General features: G+C 43.0%; 1 long non-coding RNA gene across 6 annotated transcripts; it reads right to left on the reverse strand.

Moving 5' to 3' along the window:
- Nucleotides 1–10034: 10034 nt before the first annotated feature.
- LOC125722724 (uncharacterized) lies at nt 10035–19969 on the reverse strand. Of its 6 annotated transcripts, none has more exons than XR_007386535.1 (6): nt 19677–19969; nt 18822–18887; nt 18291–18332; nt 17908–18029; nt 15685–17803; nt 10035–15524 (listed from the first exon to the last, which is right to left on the reverse strand). It is a non-coding gene; the product is annotated as an uncharacterized LOC125722724 (long non-coding RNA). The 6 variants fall into 6 exon arrangements; XR_007386533.1 differs by having other exon boundaries at nt 10035–11405; nt 13352–15524; nt 15685–18029; XR_007386532.1 differs by having other exon boundaries at nt 10035–10566; nt 11115–15524; nt 15685–18029.

The following is a 19969-nucleotide window of genomic DNA, read 5'->3' on the forward strand; positions in this document are numbered from 1 at the left end:
CTCATGCTGGGTCTATGCGCTGTGTGTGGGGTGGGTAAAGGGGGAGACCTCATGCTGGGTCTATGCGTTGTGTGTGGGGTGGGTAATGGGGGAGACCTCATGCTGGGTCTATGCGTTGTGTGTGGGGTGGGTAAAGGGGGAGACCTCATGCTGGGTCCATGGGCTGTGTGTGGGGTGAGTAATGGGGGAGACCTCATGCTGGGTCCATGTGCTGTGTGTGGGGTGGGTAATGGGGGAGACCTCATGCTGGGTCCATGTGCTGTGTGTGGGGTGGGTAATGGGGGAGACCTCATGCTGGGCCCATGTGCTGTGTGTGGGGTGGGTAATGGGGGAGACCTCATGCTGGGTCCATGTCCTGTGTGTGGGGTGGGTAATGGGGGAGACCTCATGCTGGGTCCATGCGCTGTGTGTGGGGTAAGTAATGGGGGAGACCTCATGCTGGGTCCATGTGCTGTGTGTGGGGTGGGTAAAGGGGGAGACCTCATGCTGGGTCTATGCGCTGTGTGTGGGGTGGGTAATGGGAGAGACCTCATGCTGGGTCCATGTGCTGTGTGTGGGGTGGGTAATGGGGGAGACCTCATGCTGGGCCCATGCGCTGTGTGTGGGGTGGGTAATGGGGGAGACCTCATGCTGGGTCCATGTCCTGTGTGTGGGGTGGGTAATGGGGGAGACCTCATGCTGGGTCCATGCGCTGTGTGTGGGGTGGGTAAAGGGGGAGACCTCATGCTGGGTCCATGCGCTGTGTGTGGGGTGAGTAATGGGGGAGACCTCATGCTGGGTCCATGTGCTGTGTGTGGGGTGGATAATGGGGGAGACCTCATGCTGGGTCCATGTGCTGTGTGTGGGGTGGGTAATGGGGGAGACCTCATGCTGGGCCCATGTGCTGTGTGTGGGGTGGGTAATGGGGGAGACCTCATGCTGGGTCCATGCGCTGTGTGTGGGGTGAGTAATGGGGGAGACCTCATGCTGGGTCCATGTCCTGTGTGTGGGGTGGGTAATGGGGGAGACCTCATGCTGGGTCCATGCGCTGTGTGTGGGGTGGGTAATGGGGGAGACCTCATGCTGGGTCCATGCGCTGTGTGTGGGGTGAGTAATGGGGGAGACCTCATGCTGGGTCCATGTGCTGTGTGTGGGGTGGGTAATGGGGGAGACCTCATGCTGGGTCCATGCGCTGTGTGTGGGGTGAGTAATGGGGGAGACCTCATGCTGGGTCCATGTGCTGTGTGTGGGGTGGGTAATGGGGGAGACCTCATGCTGGGTCCATGCGCTGTGTGTGGGGTGAGTAATGGGGGAGACCTCATGCTGGGTCCATGCGCTGTGTGTGGGGTGAGTAATGGGGGAGACCTCATGCTGGGTCCATGTCCTGTGTGTGGGGTGGGTAATGGGGGAGACCTCATGCTGTGATGTACGTGGACATAAGCCTCCTCAGGACACAGAGAACAGACAATCCTAGGGGAGAGAGATGCCCTATTGGAGATAGGTGCTAATTGTTACTAACTGGCCAGCCCCATCCTGCAGGACACGATAATATCAGTATGTGTCAATCATGGTCATTATTGCTGGCCAATATTACATGTTTATCAATATTAGATCCCTATCAGTACTTCTCCCTGACCATCATATATGTTGGAAGATAGATGAATGGAGTTTTTCAACACGCAGACAAAAGCATGCCATTAGAAATGGGAACAATATATAAATAATATAAATGGTGTGCTCTGTTGTGAAAGCTATACATTCTATATTCAATGTACAGGGTCTGTTGTGTGTAGTACTCATGTGTCAAAGGTGTACTGCGTCAATGAAAATGGTAGATTGTTTGGATATCTAGGGCTACTTCAAAGCGTGACCTGGGTGAGGTAGAGATCAAACAGGGTCTTAAATGAAGCAGGTATTGTTCTCTCTGTGTGGTTTTTACTGTTTGCAAAGTGAGCCCAACACAGTGCAGTCAGTGGGTCAGTCTTCCTGAGCTGCATCTAACCAGTGGAAACATCTGCAGCACTGCAGAGAAGCACTCAGCAGACAAACAAACCAAAACAGCTTACAGCTGTATGTCACTTTTCAAGACTGGGACTGAAATAGACAAGACAACAGGGTACAGCTGGGTACAATCAGGGAAGCACATGTGGATAATCAGGGGGGCGTGGCACACACGAGGATCGGGCTCCGTAAAATCCCATGATTCAGTCTCAGAAGCACTGGTTCCCCTGCCCACCTTCTGAACATTATTAAAGCTACACCCTGAACACTCTGTGTGACTGACATGAATGAGAAGCATCTTTATTCATAATCTCTGTAGCGGAGGTCAGAATACAGAGTGTCATTATTCCCGTCTTTCTTCTGTCTCCTGGGTTTTGGCTTCTTAAGGTTCAGGGCAGCATAATTCAGTGTGTCCTCGTCATAGCACTGTGGAGACAAAGATGGCAGAATTGGATGGATCAATTCGGTTTGCTATCACTTACATGTACAAATTGCTCTTAAATGCTGATCCCAGGATGGAAGTCAGTTGGAATTTTTTTGCTGATTTTGATACCATACCTGCTTATGTGACCATTCCACTTTTGATAAATCACTGTTTTTCTGATCTGTTTAAAATATACAATAAATTAACATATATAATTTCACACAATATAACAATTCAATGGTAGGATAATATTCCTAATTTTGGGAGGAAATTAACACTTAGTAAAAATTATTTCTGTCAATTTCAGTGTATGTTTGGATATGTGTTGTTTAGTACTGTATGATATGTTATGTATAGTAGAAAAGCTATACAAATATTTCAAGAGATTTGAAGTGTCACAACAAGGAAAGGAACAACCTGTGGACTGGAGTAAGGTGAACGGAGAGGGCAAAACTTTGAGGCAAAACTTTGACAGTTATTGGGAAAACCAAATGCAACCACGAGGGATCCAAACAGGAGAACAGGGAACAAGCAGGGGAAAGACCCAGGGGCAGAGAAAGATGCGGGAAGATGAGCACAGTGACAGGCACAGTGACAGGCACAGTGACAGGCACAGTGACAGGCACAGTGACAGGCACAGTGACAGGCATATACAACAACTAACGATGGGACAACGAGTAATGGAGTGGCTCATTAGGGCCACACTGGGGAGGGGACAGGAGGGCCAGGCAGACTAATAAATGTTATTTATATGCAACTTACTGCAACATGTGTTGTATATTTCAGTATATTTAGCAAAATACTAAAGATTTAATAAGAAAACACAAAGATCTTACAAAAATCTTTAAATACATAAGGAAAGATTTTATAAGCGATTTTAGAGGGTAACCCAGTGGTTTTCCAATACGAAAATTGTATCTAGTATTAAACAATTCTACTCTGTTATAAGCACATGAGTCTTTGTTAAAAACTACATTTTGTCCTTCTTCTGAGTGCATAAAGCCGGGCAGCGTACCTGCACAGTGTGTACAGGTCAGTTTACATCTTATATAAATGAGAGCAACGTTCAGAATAATGCTGCAAGATAAAACTATCAGCAAGCCAGAGTGAAGAGGATCCAGCAGCTTCTGAAAGCCTGTAACAAAGAGATAGATTTCAGCATAATGATATAGAGACACATTTCCCATTTGCTTACATTACATTACTTAAACATCAAATCGATAATAAATTAAAGTAGATAGAAGTTATCCATTTTTAGCACATTTTTTTATATTTAGCATTTTAACATTTATTAATATATTCAAGATTATTAAATTAACAATTATGTAATTAAATGTAAGTGCATATACACTTAAATTAGGAATTACATTACTTCAAATAGTATAAGAAATAAATTCATGTCCAAATAGCAAAAAAAAAAGCAAAACAGAAGCAGATATACTCCCCACACTAGGTGTTACCATCTATATCCAGCTGTGTGCCGTTCCCAAACAGCATCTCCCCGCGCTGGGTGTTACCATCTATATCCAGCTGTGTGCCGTTCCCAAACAGCATCTCCCCACGCTGGGTGTTACCGTCTATAACCAGCTGTGTGCCGTTCCCAAACAGCATCTCCCCACGCTGGGTGTTACCATCTATATCCAGCTGTGTGCCGTTCCCAAACAGCATCTCCCCACACTGGGTGTTATCATCTATATCCAGCTGTGTGCCGTTCCCAAACAGCATCTCCCCACACATGGCCACGGCGCAGTAGTAAGTCCCAGCATCGGAGAGGCTGAGGTTCCCCTTGGGGAGGCTGTAGACGCAGCTCCGTGTAGGAGATCCAGCCTCAGGGCTCTTCTCACACTCATCACTGCTGTTTCCGTGGCTGTAAATGACTCCAGGAAGGGATTCTCCTGATCCATGTCTGTTAGGAGAAAGCGCCGTAGCTTTCACTCCTACAATCTAGTTATGTTGGAGAAAGCGCCGTAGCTTTCACTCCTACAATCTAGTTATGTTGGAGAAAGCGCCATAGCTTTCACTCCTACAATCTCCTGTGTGAGGAAGCGCCGCAGCTTACCACTCACACACTTCCACTTCTAGGACCCAGGAATAATCGAGACAGCACACGTCTTTCTGTTTTACTTGCGCAAGGGTGCCCACTTCAGGTGCAACAGACAGTATCTGCGCCTCTGTTGAGTGTCACACCGGACAGTCCCTTGGCTTCTTTATTTATAGGGTAGGGGAGGGGTTACATGGGTCTTGTCTTTAACTAGTCAATGCTGTGTGAGGCCTCCGTGAAACAGGGTTAATACAAAGCATTACATATCTCAAGGTGGGCCCCCTGCTATGTTGACAGAATCTGTTTCCTTTCTCAAGGTCTCTTATTCCTGCGTCACAATCTGGTAGGCCCCTGTGAGGACATCTTGTCTGCAACCCTTTCTGGGCCATGGGTTAGTTGTTAAGGGTTGCACGTGCACATATAGGAGGATAATAATATGATAAAATACACAGATACACTCTAACAGTCCCTCCTGTTTATCATGTTAATTATACATTTGCTGTGATATAAAAAGAGACAAGGGTGTAGCATCTCTAAACTTCGGGACTGGGCCATGCCGGTGAGGATTTCGGCCCGTCCGTCATGGTGCGTCATGCATCCACCCCTGCTCCTCTTCATCTGCATCTGTTTCCATGTTTTGGGTGAGGGACAAAAACATATTCTCCTGGGCTCGGAAAGCAGAGCTCAGGGCAGAATTAATCATTATACGAAAACAAGGTATCACTGTGATACAACAACAGAAGAACATCACAAAGAATGCAAAAAATGGTATACTCAATTTGAGTAATATGGACCACCAAGCCCCGGTAGTGAACCAGGACATCCAATAGTCGTTCTGCGTCCTTGTGTCGGTGGTCATAGCAATTTGCAAGTCCTTCAGCCTTTGCATTGCCTTAGTCATGTTGGGTGAATGCACATTGTCAGGAATGTATGTACAACAGGTTTGGTTCAACAGCACGCACACTCCTCCTTGCGCTGCAGTGAGGAGATCTAGCGTCATGCGATTCTGTATCACCATTTGCCTGGTTATATCTAGTTCTTCATTTTGTTGTTGATCTATGATAACAGAGGCGTTCATGAAAAGACCTAGCCTATAGGCTAGGGTTTCAGTACGGAGTAGCAACTTTCCAACACCCACATTGGGAAAGAGGGAGAGCGTCACTTTCCCTCCTGTGGTCCAGAGTTTTTGGTCTACGGGGACATCTGTTCCCCACACACTGTCATGTGGTTCAACCGAGACGTGTCGTTTCTCACGCGAGTTCTGTTCTTGGGGTACTATTACAAACGTATGGTCTGATACAAAGATGGGTGTGCATACTCCGAACCAATTGGGCGGCAACACAAAATATGCTCTATTTCCGCATAGCCAGGCCACTCCTTGCACCCAGTAAGTACCATTGCTGGGGTCTGACAACCTGCTTGGGGCGCCTTCTCCTGAAATGAATATCTGATTACAATTTGTGGTGTTCCCCATAAGGCGAGTACCGTTCATTTGATTAAAACATATAGTGTGATTAAAAGTTGCTGGGTCGCGATTCATTAGAACAGAAAAGGGGAACGTAACATTGGTTTTTGTCACATTGTAATCTATCCAAAATAATCGGTCACATGTGCCATTGCGTAGGCCGGGAGCATATGTGTCTGTGTCATTTATCTTTATGCCAGAATGTTGATATCCGACCCCACCGAATGAAGAAGCACACTTAGCTTGTGATATGTTCATGGTAGCCCCATATAGGGTCGGTCCTTCGCTGTGGTGTGGCATGACAGAACAAACGTAGCAGTTAGTCAAATTCTTATTGGATACCACATCATATACATATCGATACCAATAGTTCCGTAGGAATGGATGGGTTTCGTCTCCTTTTATGCTAGTGAGGTTCACTCCGTCCGGAGTCCACCTTTTCTTCTCCTGCACCTCAGTGTCTGGTACCAGCCATAGAATCAACATTACCATAAGACAGAAAAGACTTCCCAATATTCCCTTAGCCCACCACGGACACCCTACCAGAGCCATCCTAAAGGAGTACAGTTCAGCTGTTTTCTTCACCGGGTTGAGACAACGAAAACCTATTGTTTCTTCGTGCCTTTGTAGCGGACTTCCACTGTTACTCCGCGAATGAGGCATCTGGTAAGGGTTGAATGAGCTTACAGTGGCTCTTGTGGATCCAGGAAGGTCTTTCCGCGATTTTCAAGGCTGTTGGTGTCGTCAGGAGGACTTGGTATGGCCCGTCCCACCGAGGTGAGGTCCAGTCTTTCCTTTGTAGTACTCTTATCAGCACCCAATCCCCAGGCTTCACCGTCTCCTGTAAAGTAGACACAGACGCTTCTGGCAGATTGCCAGGGTGCTGGGTGTTATTCTCATCCACAGTTTTACTAATGCTAAGCATTCTGGCCACGGTCTGCCTGTTTCTTCCATAGTTTTTCTCAATCTATTTTTTACTGTCCCGTTTGTTCTTTCCACCAAACCTGCACTTTGCGGATGATATGCACAGTGATTTTTTAATACAAAACCCAATGTTTGTGAGCATAAATCTAGCACCTTGTTCACAAAATGAGATCCGTTATCTGACCGTATTACTTCCGGTATTCCATATGTGGGGAAGAAATGGGACACCAGACACTTGGCCACTGTGACTGCATCACAGTGTTTTACTGGGTATATCTCCACCCACTTTGAAAAAGTGTCTATTATCACTAGGCAGTATTTCACTCCCTGTGACCATGTTAATTCCACAAAGTCCATATGTATTGCCTGAAACGGTTGTGTAGGGTTAGGGAATTGGCCTCGTTTGGGTCTTAGATTGCCCTGCGCATTATGTTTACAACATATAAGGCATGCTCTACAGTAGTTTTTTGCAAAATTGGAAAAATTTATAGTGTAAAAATGTTGTTGTATTATATGTACCATCCCTCCTGTTGAGACATGGGTTACCCCATGACTCACAACCACGGCGGTTTTATACAGGCTGCGGGGTAAGATAGGTTTTCCGTCTAATTTGAATAGGTCTTTCTCTTGTGTGGCTCCTCTCGAAATCCACTTGTCTTTCTCTGACGTAGGAGCTTGTTGTTGTGCATCATATAGTACATCTTGTTCTATAAGGAATAACCCCTTCTCTGTTTTTTCTGGCGTTTGCTGGGCTGCTGCCTTTGCGGCTTGGTCAGCAAACGCATTGCCTTTCGTTTCCTCTGAATTATCAGTCTGGTGTGCTTTGCATTTACATAACGCGAGTGTCTTTGGTTTTTGTACAACGTCTAACAATCGAAGTAGAAGTGCTGCGTGTGTCAAGGTTGTTCCTTGGGAGCTTTTAAATCCTCTATTTTTCCATACTGCTGCATAGTGGTGTACTGCAGAAAACACGTATTGACTGTCCGTATATATTGTAATTTGTTGCCCTTCATATATCTCGCAGGCTCTGATAACAGCGTATAATTCTGCTGCTTGGGCTGAGCATGTGGATGGTAAGGCTCCTGCCTCTATTACTTTGTCTTTAGTCACAACTGCGTATCCAACCTTATTTTCCCCGTATCTGTCTTTGGCTGCAGAGCCATCGACAAATAAGGTTATGGCGCTTGGAATTGGAGTTAGTGCAATATCAGCGCGAGGTTTTGTCTGTTCCTGTATTTCTGTTTTGCATACGCCACTATTTGATCTCCTCGGGCTACGAATGTTGCTTCTGGTTTAGTTTTTTTTAGCTTTCTGAGCGTGTTGGGCATACTCAACGGCTTGCTGCACTGTACCTGTGTTTTGATGGACCCAGTATTTATCAATATACTTCTTTATTTCAGGTTTTAACCCTGCTAGGAAAGCCCGTTTTAATTGTTGTTATTACACCCCGTTCTCGTCCTCCCCATGAGGAATCCCAGAGTTTGTCCTGAACAACGGGCGTACCCTGTCCAAGAAATCCTCTGGCTCTTCGCCTTCCTTTTGCTTACATTGGGCTATTCTCCCGTAATCAACTCGTCTTGTAAATGTTGTTTCTAGTCTCTGTCTCAAGTCGCCCAATGCTTGTTGTAATTGTGGGTCATCGTGACCGAGGGGCAAATTGTTTGCTCCTTGTCCAGTAAAGTCTCCAGCCACCCGGCCCCATTTATGATTAAGTAATTGTCTAAAACAGCGGAACAGCTCTCTTCCATTTAGGTGAAAACTGACCTGCAACTCAGTCATGGCGGACCAGAATTCAGGTACTCCATCCTCTATGGGTGGAATGCCTTTTAGGGCAGCAGCCCTATCTTCCGCTGTCCAGGGGCGGTATACTAATATTGTTGCTGGTGAGGCTTGGCCTCCTTCGCCAGGGGCTATACGGGGGTTTGCAACTTCTACCATGGGAGCAAGCAGTTCAGATTCATCCTCGGAATCCGAACGGTACCATTGTGTTTTTTTTATTCTCGGGATTTATTCGCATTCGTAAATGCGGGTCTGTCGCTCTCGTTTGGTGTGGCCTTGCACTCCCTCCTTCAGCTCCCCGCACAGCAGGAAGTGGGGGGTCTGGCATGTTATGCTATGGTGGGGGATGCTGTAGTACTGGTGGGCCGTCCGTTGGTGTCTGCGGGGGAGCAGACGGCGGTGTTTCCTCGTCTATGTTAACAAGGGCCGCTTGCAGCGTCTCCTTTTTCTTTTCCTGTTTCTTTTTTCTGGCTATATCACGGAGTTTGCTTTGTTCTAACCAAACATCGGATAAGACATATTCTCGTCTTTTCTGTACTTTGTCCTTGCCTGTACAGCGGCCGGACATCATTTCTAATTTCAATTCTGTCTGTAATCTCAGAATATTTTCTGTACTCAGGGTTCCTGAAAACCCATGCTTTTTCCGCCATTTTTGGTTGCTTATTATTCCTGCCCCCTCCTTATACCTTTCCATGAATTTCTCATCACCCGCTAATTCTACCTTGCTTTGACTTTGCCCCATTTTTTTTTTATATACAAAAAATAATAACCCCTAAGTGCAAGTCCCTGGCATGAGACCTCGGGAGGACACTGGCACGGCCTTCTACTGTCCTCTAAAGAGACAGCGGTGTCAGTTTTCAGGGGTGAAATCCGTCCTTTTTCCCTTGGTCACCAGTATGTTGTTGCACCTAGGTCGGGTGTATGGGGCCGCTGATGCCCTCTCACTCACACCCGCTTTCCCTGCTGCAGCGTCGTGCTTCTCACCTGGTCCTTCCTTTATGACGAAGTGGTTCTAGTTCTTGTCCGGGGACCCGTCAGGCGCCAGCCCAGCCGTCCGGGAACAGTTCTAACCACCGGCCTGTGGCGAATTCACGTCGCAGGTCTTTCACTCACTCCCTATGAGCGAGACTGTCGACAGCTTTCGGTGTCGTTCGTCGGCGGACTGGTCGGCGCCCTCTGGTATCTCTCTCCGGATCCGGCTCGAAGGACCAATTTATGTTAGGAGAAAGCGCCGTAGCTTTCACTCCTACAATCTAGTTATGTTGGAGAAAGCGCCGTAGCTTTCACTCCTACAATCTAGTTATGTTGGAGAAAGCGCCGTAGCTTTCACTCCTACAATCTCCTGTGTGAGGAAGCGCCGCAGCTTACCACTCACACACTTCCACTTCTAGGACCCAGGAATAATCGAGACAGCACACGTCTTTCTGTTTTACTTGCGCAAGGGTGCCCACTTCAGGTGCAACAGACAGTATCTGCGCCTCTGTTGAGTGTCACACCGGACAGTCCCTTGGCTTCTTTATTTATAGGGTAGGGGAGGGGTTACATGGGTCTTGTCTTTAAACTAGTCAATGCTGTGTGAGGCCTCCGTGAAACAGGGTTAATACAAAGCATTACATATCTCAAGGTGGGCCCCCTGCTATGTTGACAGAATCTGTTTCCTTTCTCAAGGTCTCTTATTCCTGCGTCACAATCTGGTAGGCCCCTGTGAGGACATCTTGTCTGCAACCCTTTCTGGGCCATGGGTTAGTTGTTAAGGGTTGCACGTACACATATAGGAGGATAATAATATGATAAAATACACAGATACACTCTAACAATGTCTGAACCAGTAAACACTGTGTTCTCCTGCACAGCTCCCAGTCTCTATCGTACACTGCAGACTCACAGAGTCTGTGTCAGACACAGTGTCAGACACAGGCTGCTGTACCACAGTCTTGCTGTTGGAGTCTTTACCTGAAAAGCAAAATGTTGATGATGACAGCGCTTTGAGAGTCACAATGGAAAACACAGATCCTGAAAAATATTTCTTGCCGATTTTAGAAATATTTTGGAATGGATGTCATGTTGTTCTATCCATCCATAAAATAAGTAACTTCTTGGAGAATAGTTGACATTCTTGTCTCTTTTTGTTGTATAACTATTTATTAGTATATATTCAGTAACACTTTACATTAACTGCACCTACATTATACATTTACAATGCATTCATATAACATTCATAATCACCATGTAATTCGTATACCTTAATATCCTAACATACCTTAACAGCTTTAATATACATTGATAACATTATATGATAACAAAGATTATATTATAACTGTAACACTGGCCCAAGAAGTGGAACGGAGATCTAGATTTGCACGCAGCCAGAAGTTTTATTGGCAGCACTAGTACGTAGCAATGAAAGGGGCTAAGCGAGGAGAATGGTCGAGGGGCAGAAGCATGTGTCCGAAGCCGAAAGAGGAACAAACACGGGACACGACAACACAGGGAAAGAGTACCAGGAGAAGCCGGTCTCAGCGGGGCAAGAGGTTCAGGTTCGGGAACGGGTCTGGGAAGAGGAAGAGGAACAGACAAGGTAAGTACACTGGGCGGACGGAACAGGTAGGAAGCAACGGGTAGACGATAGACAATAGATTGCTCGGTATGGCTCAATAGCATGGCTCAATACTTCGCAATGTCCCGATGGAGCTCAGTGCTTAAATCCATTCCGTCATTAAGCGTTCTACGGAGCACCTGGCTGGTCCCGCCCATGTGGGCGTGATCGAGACGGGCTATTCGGTGGGTTCCGCCTGCATGGGCATGACAATAACAAACATTATATGATAAGAACAAACATTATAATTGTATAATCATATGTTTCATGTTAGTGCATGAAGGTAGATGAATTTAATTAATTTCAATGTAAAGAAATGAAGTGTGTAAAGTGTATTTTATATTTTCATGATTTTCGTGACTATCAATATCCCTCTGGCTTATGTTGACCATTTTGTTTGTCTATTTTTTAAACATTAAATAAGAAGTGTGCACCGCAAAAGGAATTACTTGGTTTCATGCGGTTTCTACTATTTATTTTCTTGTGTGTTGAAAGGAAAGTTTTTCCTTTCTACCATAGCACTACAGCAAAAAGCAAGACATCATGGCAAATGCAATTATGCTTTATTCAAATAAACATGATTACATTTATTATTATATTACAGTTGATTAGCATAATATCTTCAAAGGTTTCATGATTTAATCTGCAATCGTCTGGCCTGAAATCTTTTCCTGCTACACTGAAAACTCTCTCAGCCTGTGCAGAGAAAGCTGCAGCCAAAGGGTTGGCATCCTCTGATAAACATGGTTGGCTCAGGTATCGGTGACATTATGTGAAGCTTTCATGGCAGGAATAGGCACTAGTTTGACTTTTGATGCAGGAAAAGTGTTTGGGACGTTTCTTAGGTTAGAAACTGCAGTCACTGCAGCCAACACTGACTTTTAAGGAGAGACACTCAGCTCTTCCTATGAGCAGATCCACCATGGTGCACAAAATGACAGTATAATTATTGTTTTAGGTGACACTTCAAATGTTGCATTATTTCATTCTGAATAAAATTATAATAGTGATACACAACAATGTTAATGTGCTTATGTGTAATTCATATTTAAATATTTGGCTGTATAGCTAAAAGCTATATTGTAGCTATATGTACTGTATGTATATGAATTTATTTGAATTCAAATACGTATTCATTCTGCTTCCTTAAATTCAAAAATGAATTGTAATTCTGCATCCTGTTTTCAACAGCGATTCAACTTTATTTCAGATGAACAAAATTAATTGAAATTTAAGGTCCATTCTCAAACCAGTTCTGAATGGTGCATATCCGACTCTTATATTATAGCATGTCTTTCTGAGACAATATACACTGACTGTTGAGTTAAAAAATTTTAAGAATATATTTTCTTTGTCGCCTAAGACTTTTACGCAGTAATATATATATCAACTCAAAACTGAAATGTAAACATTTTCCTTTAATTTATTTGAAAGAGGCTGCAATGTGTAACATTTTTCCAAATCTGAAGATTCCATATGGCTGAAGATTTCTGACAGCAAGCAAAATGTAACAAACTGTGAAATAATGTGATGCAGCGCATGTTCATGTATAAATGTAACAAACTGTATAATGATGTGATGCAGTGCATGTTCATGTATAAATGTAACATCAGGAGGGGTCCAACACATAACTGTATACACATAACTAAATCCACTTCACACAAGTAAGATGATACTTAATGCCTCCTATTAATTTGTATTCTTGTATACTTATTTTTACATATTTCAGCTATTTATGCGTGTAATAATAATAAAAAGTTTATAATTCTAATTGGAAAGCTTTTATAAATGTTTTTGTTTAATGCTGTATATAGAAAAACATTCAAGGACCAATGCTCGCAATCTACATCAACTATGTTGGTTAATTTTATATTGACACAGAGCTCAACTGTCAAAAATGTTTGTCAAAGGACAATATTATTGACACTTTAATAAAGCAAATATGAAAATAGTTGGAATCTCATTTATCTGTGATTATGACAAAGGTTCCATTTCCAAATGCGATTTCATTATAGAACAGAGCAGCGCAATAATACACTGCAGAATCTGACGGCTCCACGTTAGAAATAGTGAGGTTAAAACTCCCCTCTGCATTCAGTAAGGAGTAACGTTTTATGTTTTTATATTCCTTGTAAAATTCACCAGGTACGTAGAGAAGTGCTTTCGCGATGAGCTGGGGCTTCTGACCAGCAGCTTGCTAAAACCAAACTGCAAAAGAAATATCTTCTGGACGGAAGCATGTCAGGGTCACACTGTCTCCATGCTGGACCCTCATCAGGTAGCTGGGCTGAACAACATCCACAGCCAGTGAAGTGTCTGGAAAAAGAGAGAAACACAAATGAATAAACAAACAAACAAACAAACAAATAAATAAATATCATAATAATAATCAGAATACCTATTACATATGATGAAGATTAAATGGCCAAATACTTATTACACTAATCACATCGTACAGGATATATAAAAATCCCCCCAAAATATGATTTAATAGTATAGAACCCTACTAATGAAAATGAGAAGACCAAAGAGTCTGAACATCTTTGCGGTTCCACTGTTTAGAATAAACTGCTCTGCTGCTAAGTGAGAGATCATGGTCGTGGTCGGGATGAAAGGGCAGGAAACAGAGAGGAACAAGACACACATCAGGCTGATCTGATTGGCTGTTCACATGGGAACTTACGTAATAGTGAAAAAGCATCCTAATGTGCACTTATGTATTTGTACATAAGAAAAAACAGAAAGAATAAAATATAAGAAAAAAAGGAATCTTTTCTAATGTCTTACCTGCCTCTGCAGGCATCTGCTGTAATGTCCTCACATGTTGCATTCATGTCAGCCAGCAGGGCCATCTGAGCATGTGGCTAGCGATCGTAAGCCTTCTAACTCCATGCTGAGCAGAGCCCCTCGATCGGGTTAAGGAATGGGGAGTAGGGGTCCATGATGTTCTTTCATTGTCAGAAATTGCACCACTGTACTGTGCCCAGTCAATACATGCTTGGCAAATTAAGGTTCATGAGATGCACCTATGTAATATTACAAAAAAATCTTGAGGAAATGCAGAGTTCTGGAGGAGATTCTCATACTGTAGATGATGGCATGTGTTTATGTGCCATACTGAAGAAACTGTACAAATTGCTAGACATAAAACACAGGACTGGCAACTTTCAGCAGAAAATAGATGGTACGTTTTAACACCTTGATAAAAAACTTAAAATCCATAGTATGTGGGACAACCTTACAGAACCTTTAGTAGTCATTGTTCAGAACATTAACACGGATTAAAAACAATTACTATGAAAGTGCATTATTCAGTTAAGTTGTCCTTTTGTGAAGAGAAAAACTGTCTTTGAAAAAGCAAAACAATAGAACTAAGCTGCTGCGTTGGCACCCCCTCGTGGTGAATTGAGGATAGTTCTGTCTGAACCAGCTCAGCAGGAGATTTGGTGTCAGCTGTCGTGACAAACTTCCTGCTTAGTGAAGGAATCTAGCGGTTTGAAGGGCAGACATAAATAAATAGACGGTATGTACTTTTGATATATTGAGAGTCAGCCGAGACACATTTGGGGATGGCAAGAGGTTCAATATTTATTAACTTATCAGCTCCGGGAACAACGCACAAACACTCAACTTCCCTCTCTTGCCTTCTTCTACTTCCCTCCAACTATATGCTACTACTGCCATCTAATGGTTGAATCCAAGCTACTACAGTATTGCACAACATGCAACCCCGGAGGATGGTAGAGACACAGAAGGCAACGTACTGTACGGGGTTTATTGTTGGGAACACGCAAACAGGACTGGAATCAGCAAGTACAATCGAGTCCAAAAGCCAGTTCTACAGGTGGCATGCGAGACGCAGGACAAGTACAAGGGAGAGGTCCGGGTGGATCAGGATGGGATGGGATGGGATGGCAGCAAAGCAGGCAGATGGACCGGATCGGGGTAGACAGGAGGAAGACCGCCCTGTACTTCTTATGAAAACCCTCAACAGTACCTTGCATATAATGCAGCGCCAAGCAGAACTAAACAGGGAGTTGACGTAACTCAGGTGTGGCTGCTGCCGCTGCATTCTCCCGAGGGGGGCGTGACAATACAATGAATAATGAACATCTTTAAATCGGTAAAATACGATTTACGGATATATCATTATTCGTACGCCATAATTATTTAGAAATTTGACCGACATTTTCTGACCAATAATTGTACATTTTGCTCGATTAACCCTCTCTTACCTGATAATTTCAAGTGCGCTCTCATCTCCACTGCTGTCAGTGTATAATTCTCCTCAAGTCCCTCGGCCACGTCGCGCGAGCTGGTGTTTGGCGAGTCAGATTATCATGAGAAGGAAGAGATACATTGTGTTGTTCATATGTCATTGAAGAGACCTTGTTTCATGAACAATGAACTTTTATTTAACCACCAACATCTTCCATGCAAACCCACAACCTGCTCTGTGCCGTCGGTCTCCCTACCCCTTGTCTTTACCTCCTCCCAACCCTCCAGGTCTCTCTGCTGGTCACCAAAGGTACTGCACTACATATCAACACATCCCCCTTTCTTTAAAGCAGAGAACAAACATGCCTTAACATACCAAAATATTATATTGGCATTGTCAACGTCAGTATTCCCATTTTCATCATATCATTACTGTTTTTTTTTTTACATTTCACAATGCTTTCAAATAACACAAAACTCTTTAAAAAAAATAAACGCCCTAATTTTCACACCCTGCCAGCTAACAGCTCGTTCTAAGGCAATAACCGACACCATTGCTGCCTTTATTTGTAAAAATATCCAGCCTTACGGTGTAATAGATAACTGCTCCACATCTTGGAGCTGAGGTATCACATACCACATAGGAAGTTTTTCACCAGGAAATGAATCCCTGTTCTGTATGACAAAGTGAGACCGATAGCTGAGTGCCTAAAGAGCCGCAGTAACATATGATGTGATAGTCACTGCACACTACATAAAAGTCTTTATTCCTGAGCATGTGTTACTGCATTACCGAAACTGAATGTTTGGTGTACATAACGGAGATGGGTTTTTTTTCTTCAATGAAGTTGATTGTAATGAAAGTTTTTATCCGTGTTTTGTTGCAATGTCTTAGCAAGTTCACCTCTTTTTCCGTCCATGGAATTTTCAATGTGGTGATGTAATCCATCTAGCAAGTTCAAATTGCCCAGCTGTCTTGGCCGCTTTTGGGACAGGTGTGCACCACAAAGTTGTTGTTGAAAGTGATTACAGTTGATCTTTTTCTGCGGAGAGGAGATGCTTGAACAGGGTCAGTCAGAAATGCCCTTTATTGACATGTTCTTTAGGGTGCTTGTGGCAAGTGCTACAAGATGACCGACCTTGAAAGTGGTGACACCTTTGCTGTGATGGTCATACCTCCACATTCCTGGGGACTGGAGGAGGTATGTGGTATGGATTGTGCTTAATGTCATCCCTCTTTGCAGTTTATCTGCATTTCCCTGTTACAGTACTTGATGAGATGGTGTGTTTGATATTTCACTCAGGTGTGTCAAGAAGTGGAAATTTTGAAAAAAACCACGGCACAAGAACGTTGTGGGCTTCTCCCATTCTTTTGAAGACGATCTGTTCATGTATATTTTCATGGAGTTGTGCAGTAGGCAGGTGAGTCCCTGACTTTTATAGACGTCTTACTAAGGCAAAGACTTTGTGATGGATCAGGCTGCCCCTGTTTCTCCCTGCCCAGACACTTGGTGACATCCTGAAAGCTCGCGGGACTCTGATTGACCCCGAAGTCCGCTATTACATTCAACAGCTGATATCGGGGATAAAACACATCTACCGGCAATATTATGTCCATAGGGAAATCTAGTTCGATATGTGTACATGCACTCACGCTTTACTCAATTCTCTGTTTAATAATGCTGGCATTTCACATGGCATTGCGAGTGTAGCTCGTCTGGATTTCTGTGTAGTGTTCATTTATCAATTTGGTAAAGTCTGCAGTTTGGCAAAGTATTTGAGTCTATCCTTAATGCAAATTTGTTTGTCTTTCAGAAAACTTATTTGTCAGTGACAAAATGAAACTGAAAATCGGGGATTTTGGACTGGCGGTCAAGCTGGAGCCGAGGGACAAGTAGGTGTTTTTTGCAGAATTCCTGGCTAAGCTTTCAAATTTGTTTATACAGCAAGCTAAAGCACATGTGCGCTTAACGTTTTCCATTTGTGTGTGTTGTAGAAAAGTGTGTGGTACTCCATGTTACATGGCTCCAGAAGTGTGGAAACGAGAGGGCCATGGAACGGAAGCAGAAGTCTGGGCACTGGGCTGTGTCATGTACGTATACCCTATCAACCCTCCTCCCGGCCAAAGATCAGCATGGCTAATAAAATCTGTCTAACATTTTAAGAAGACATGCGTCTAACATACATAAATATGTTTTTTTTTTCTACTTGAAATAGAAAAGAAAAATGAATACTGGCACACAGTTGAGAGGAATTGCTCTTTTGGAAGCACAGCATTTTTATGTCAAATGTGAAAGACCTCAAACACCTTTGCTGCCTTTCTTACTACAGGTACCAGCTTCTGGTTGGGGAAATCCCATTCGATCACGACGATCGCTGTGAAATGATAAAGAACATCAAAGAAGCTAAATTTATTCTACCCCAGAACCTCGGTATTGAAGCTGGGAAACTGATGGGCAAAATATTTCAAATCGACCCACGGGATCGCCCGTCACCGCAGAATATCCGTGGCCACAAGTTCTTCACAAAGGTTGGTCCACTTGCAAACTGGTGGGATGTGGATGATTAGCTGGTCTGCTGAGGTCACTGGTATTTACCCTTCCTATAAAATTACAGTAACAAAAGATGGATGGATGGATGGATGGATGGATGGATGGATGGATGGATGTATGGGATTGGTTTGCTTAACTGATGCATGTTAAACCAACACCCTAGGGTTTCACTCCAAAGGCACTGCCAGCTAGTAGCTGTGATAAAGCGCCGCAGCTTAAAGCAGTAAATCGATTTGTGAAGATTTTCAACTGGTTCATGCACCTGCTACAAGCTGTAGAGGAAGTACTGAGTAAGTGCAGTGAAGCCCTACCATTGAGTACCTCCCCCAACTTCCTGTTCACGCCAGTTCCAGCTTTATGGATAGGGATGAAAAATGGAAAGACATACACAGAAAATAAAATGCACAACCAAACATAAAATACACATTAACTGAATCTGTGAGCTTCAGTTTTATACCCTTAGTTTCTCTGATTAAAACTAGATTTAAATTCCTCTTTAACCAATTTACCCTATTTTAGGTTTAGTTACTGTATGTTTAGACTTTCATAGCTAAATTTAGAATCAATAACCAATTATGTCAAGATTAAATTGTAATTGGCCGTAGATTAGACTTAGGGATGTTTTTAGATTTAGGTTCACCAGTTCCAATATGTTTTTTGATTACCCTTCTTAGTCCAACTCCACTCAGGTGAAGAAAGGGTAAGTATATAACAACTTAAATGAAATACAAATTAGTTACGTAAACTGCATAAAACAATTTAACAGTCCTACCACAAATCCGGTAGTTAAATGAATATGAGTTGTCAACACAAGAATCGGTTTAGTTCCTTGGGTGACTCACCATCGACATCCAACGATATTCGAATGCAGCTCCAGGAAGTTTAGGTTCCCGCTAAAAGGACCTGACCTGCGTAAGCAAACAGGTATTATAATACACTACAATATTTACTATATCAGTCACTCTGTCTAATCATTACAGTTATAATTAATCAAATATATGACACTATATCAAAGAAAATACTTTTACACATAATGTCCTTTTTTTTGGAGGGGGTGGATCAGGGGGGAGGGATTTTTTTTTTTATTTGATTGATTGTTTGAACTTTCAAATATGTAAGAAAATACATATTTGAAAATACATACCGAAGAGAGCAGACCTACTTAGTACGCCTCCTCAGTTCTTCCAGTTTGTTGCGTTTCAAATATATTAAATGTAAGAAAGTACAAGAATGTAAATTCCTTGATCCATGTGCATCTCATAAATGCCTTCCTAACCATGGATTTGGATACTGATGTTTCATTCGTGAATATAAAAATGATACTATTTGAAACCAATATTCTGTTTGTCATTTCCATTCTAAATGAACAACCAAGATTTTAAAATATATATCTAGAAAGAACGTGTATTAAAACATGTTGAAACACGAGGAATTTACAAAATGCAAATCTACAAACAAGTACGAGAACCAATTTTTTTTTTTAAGTGGGCTAATCAACAAATAACCTTTCTTTAACAGGTACTCCGGAGAGATAAGTATTAGTTACCTTTCTTTTACAGCATAAAGAATTGTACATTCACTTCAATACCGAAATGTATTGAATTATATAATACACTCAAAATACACATATTTCTAAACCAAATTACTAAATTGTGCCTCTTTACTGCACACACGTTTAGCGAATAAGGAAAATGTACCTCTGGTCAAAATGTGCTCACGCGGCTGCTCCGTGCCTCATGGGTGACTAGTAGCAGGAAAAAACGTTCAGCCATCACAACCAATGTTGTCTCGCTCTCTGAATATTTCTTTAATATTTCGGTGTATCTCCAAAAGAAAAAACCTTTTGCTCTTTGTAATACAGCTTGTTCACCGTCTAAGAAAACTACGTGACTACATTTTTTCAGGCAACCTGGAAAAACCGGAATATTCCTGTTCTTCACTTATGAGAGGGCGTGGCTTCACTCAAGCCAATTGAGTTTAACCTCTTAAA

The sequence above is a fragment of the Brienomyrus brachyistius genome, unplaced genomic scaffold (genome assembly GCF_023856365.1).
Source record: "Brienomyrus brachyistius isolate T26 unplaced genomic scaffold, BBRACH_0.4 scaffold41, whole genome shotgun sequence".
Classification (NCBI taxonomy): Eukaryota; Metazoa; Chordata; class Actinopteri; order Osteoglossiformes; family Mormyridae; genus Brienomyrus; species Brienomyrus brachyistius.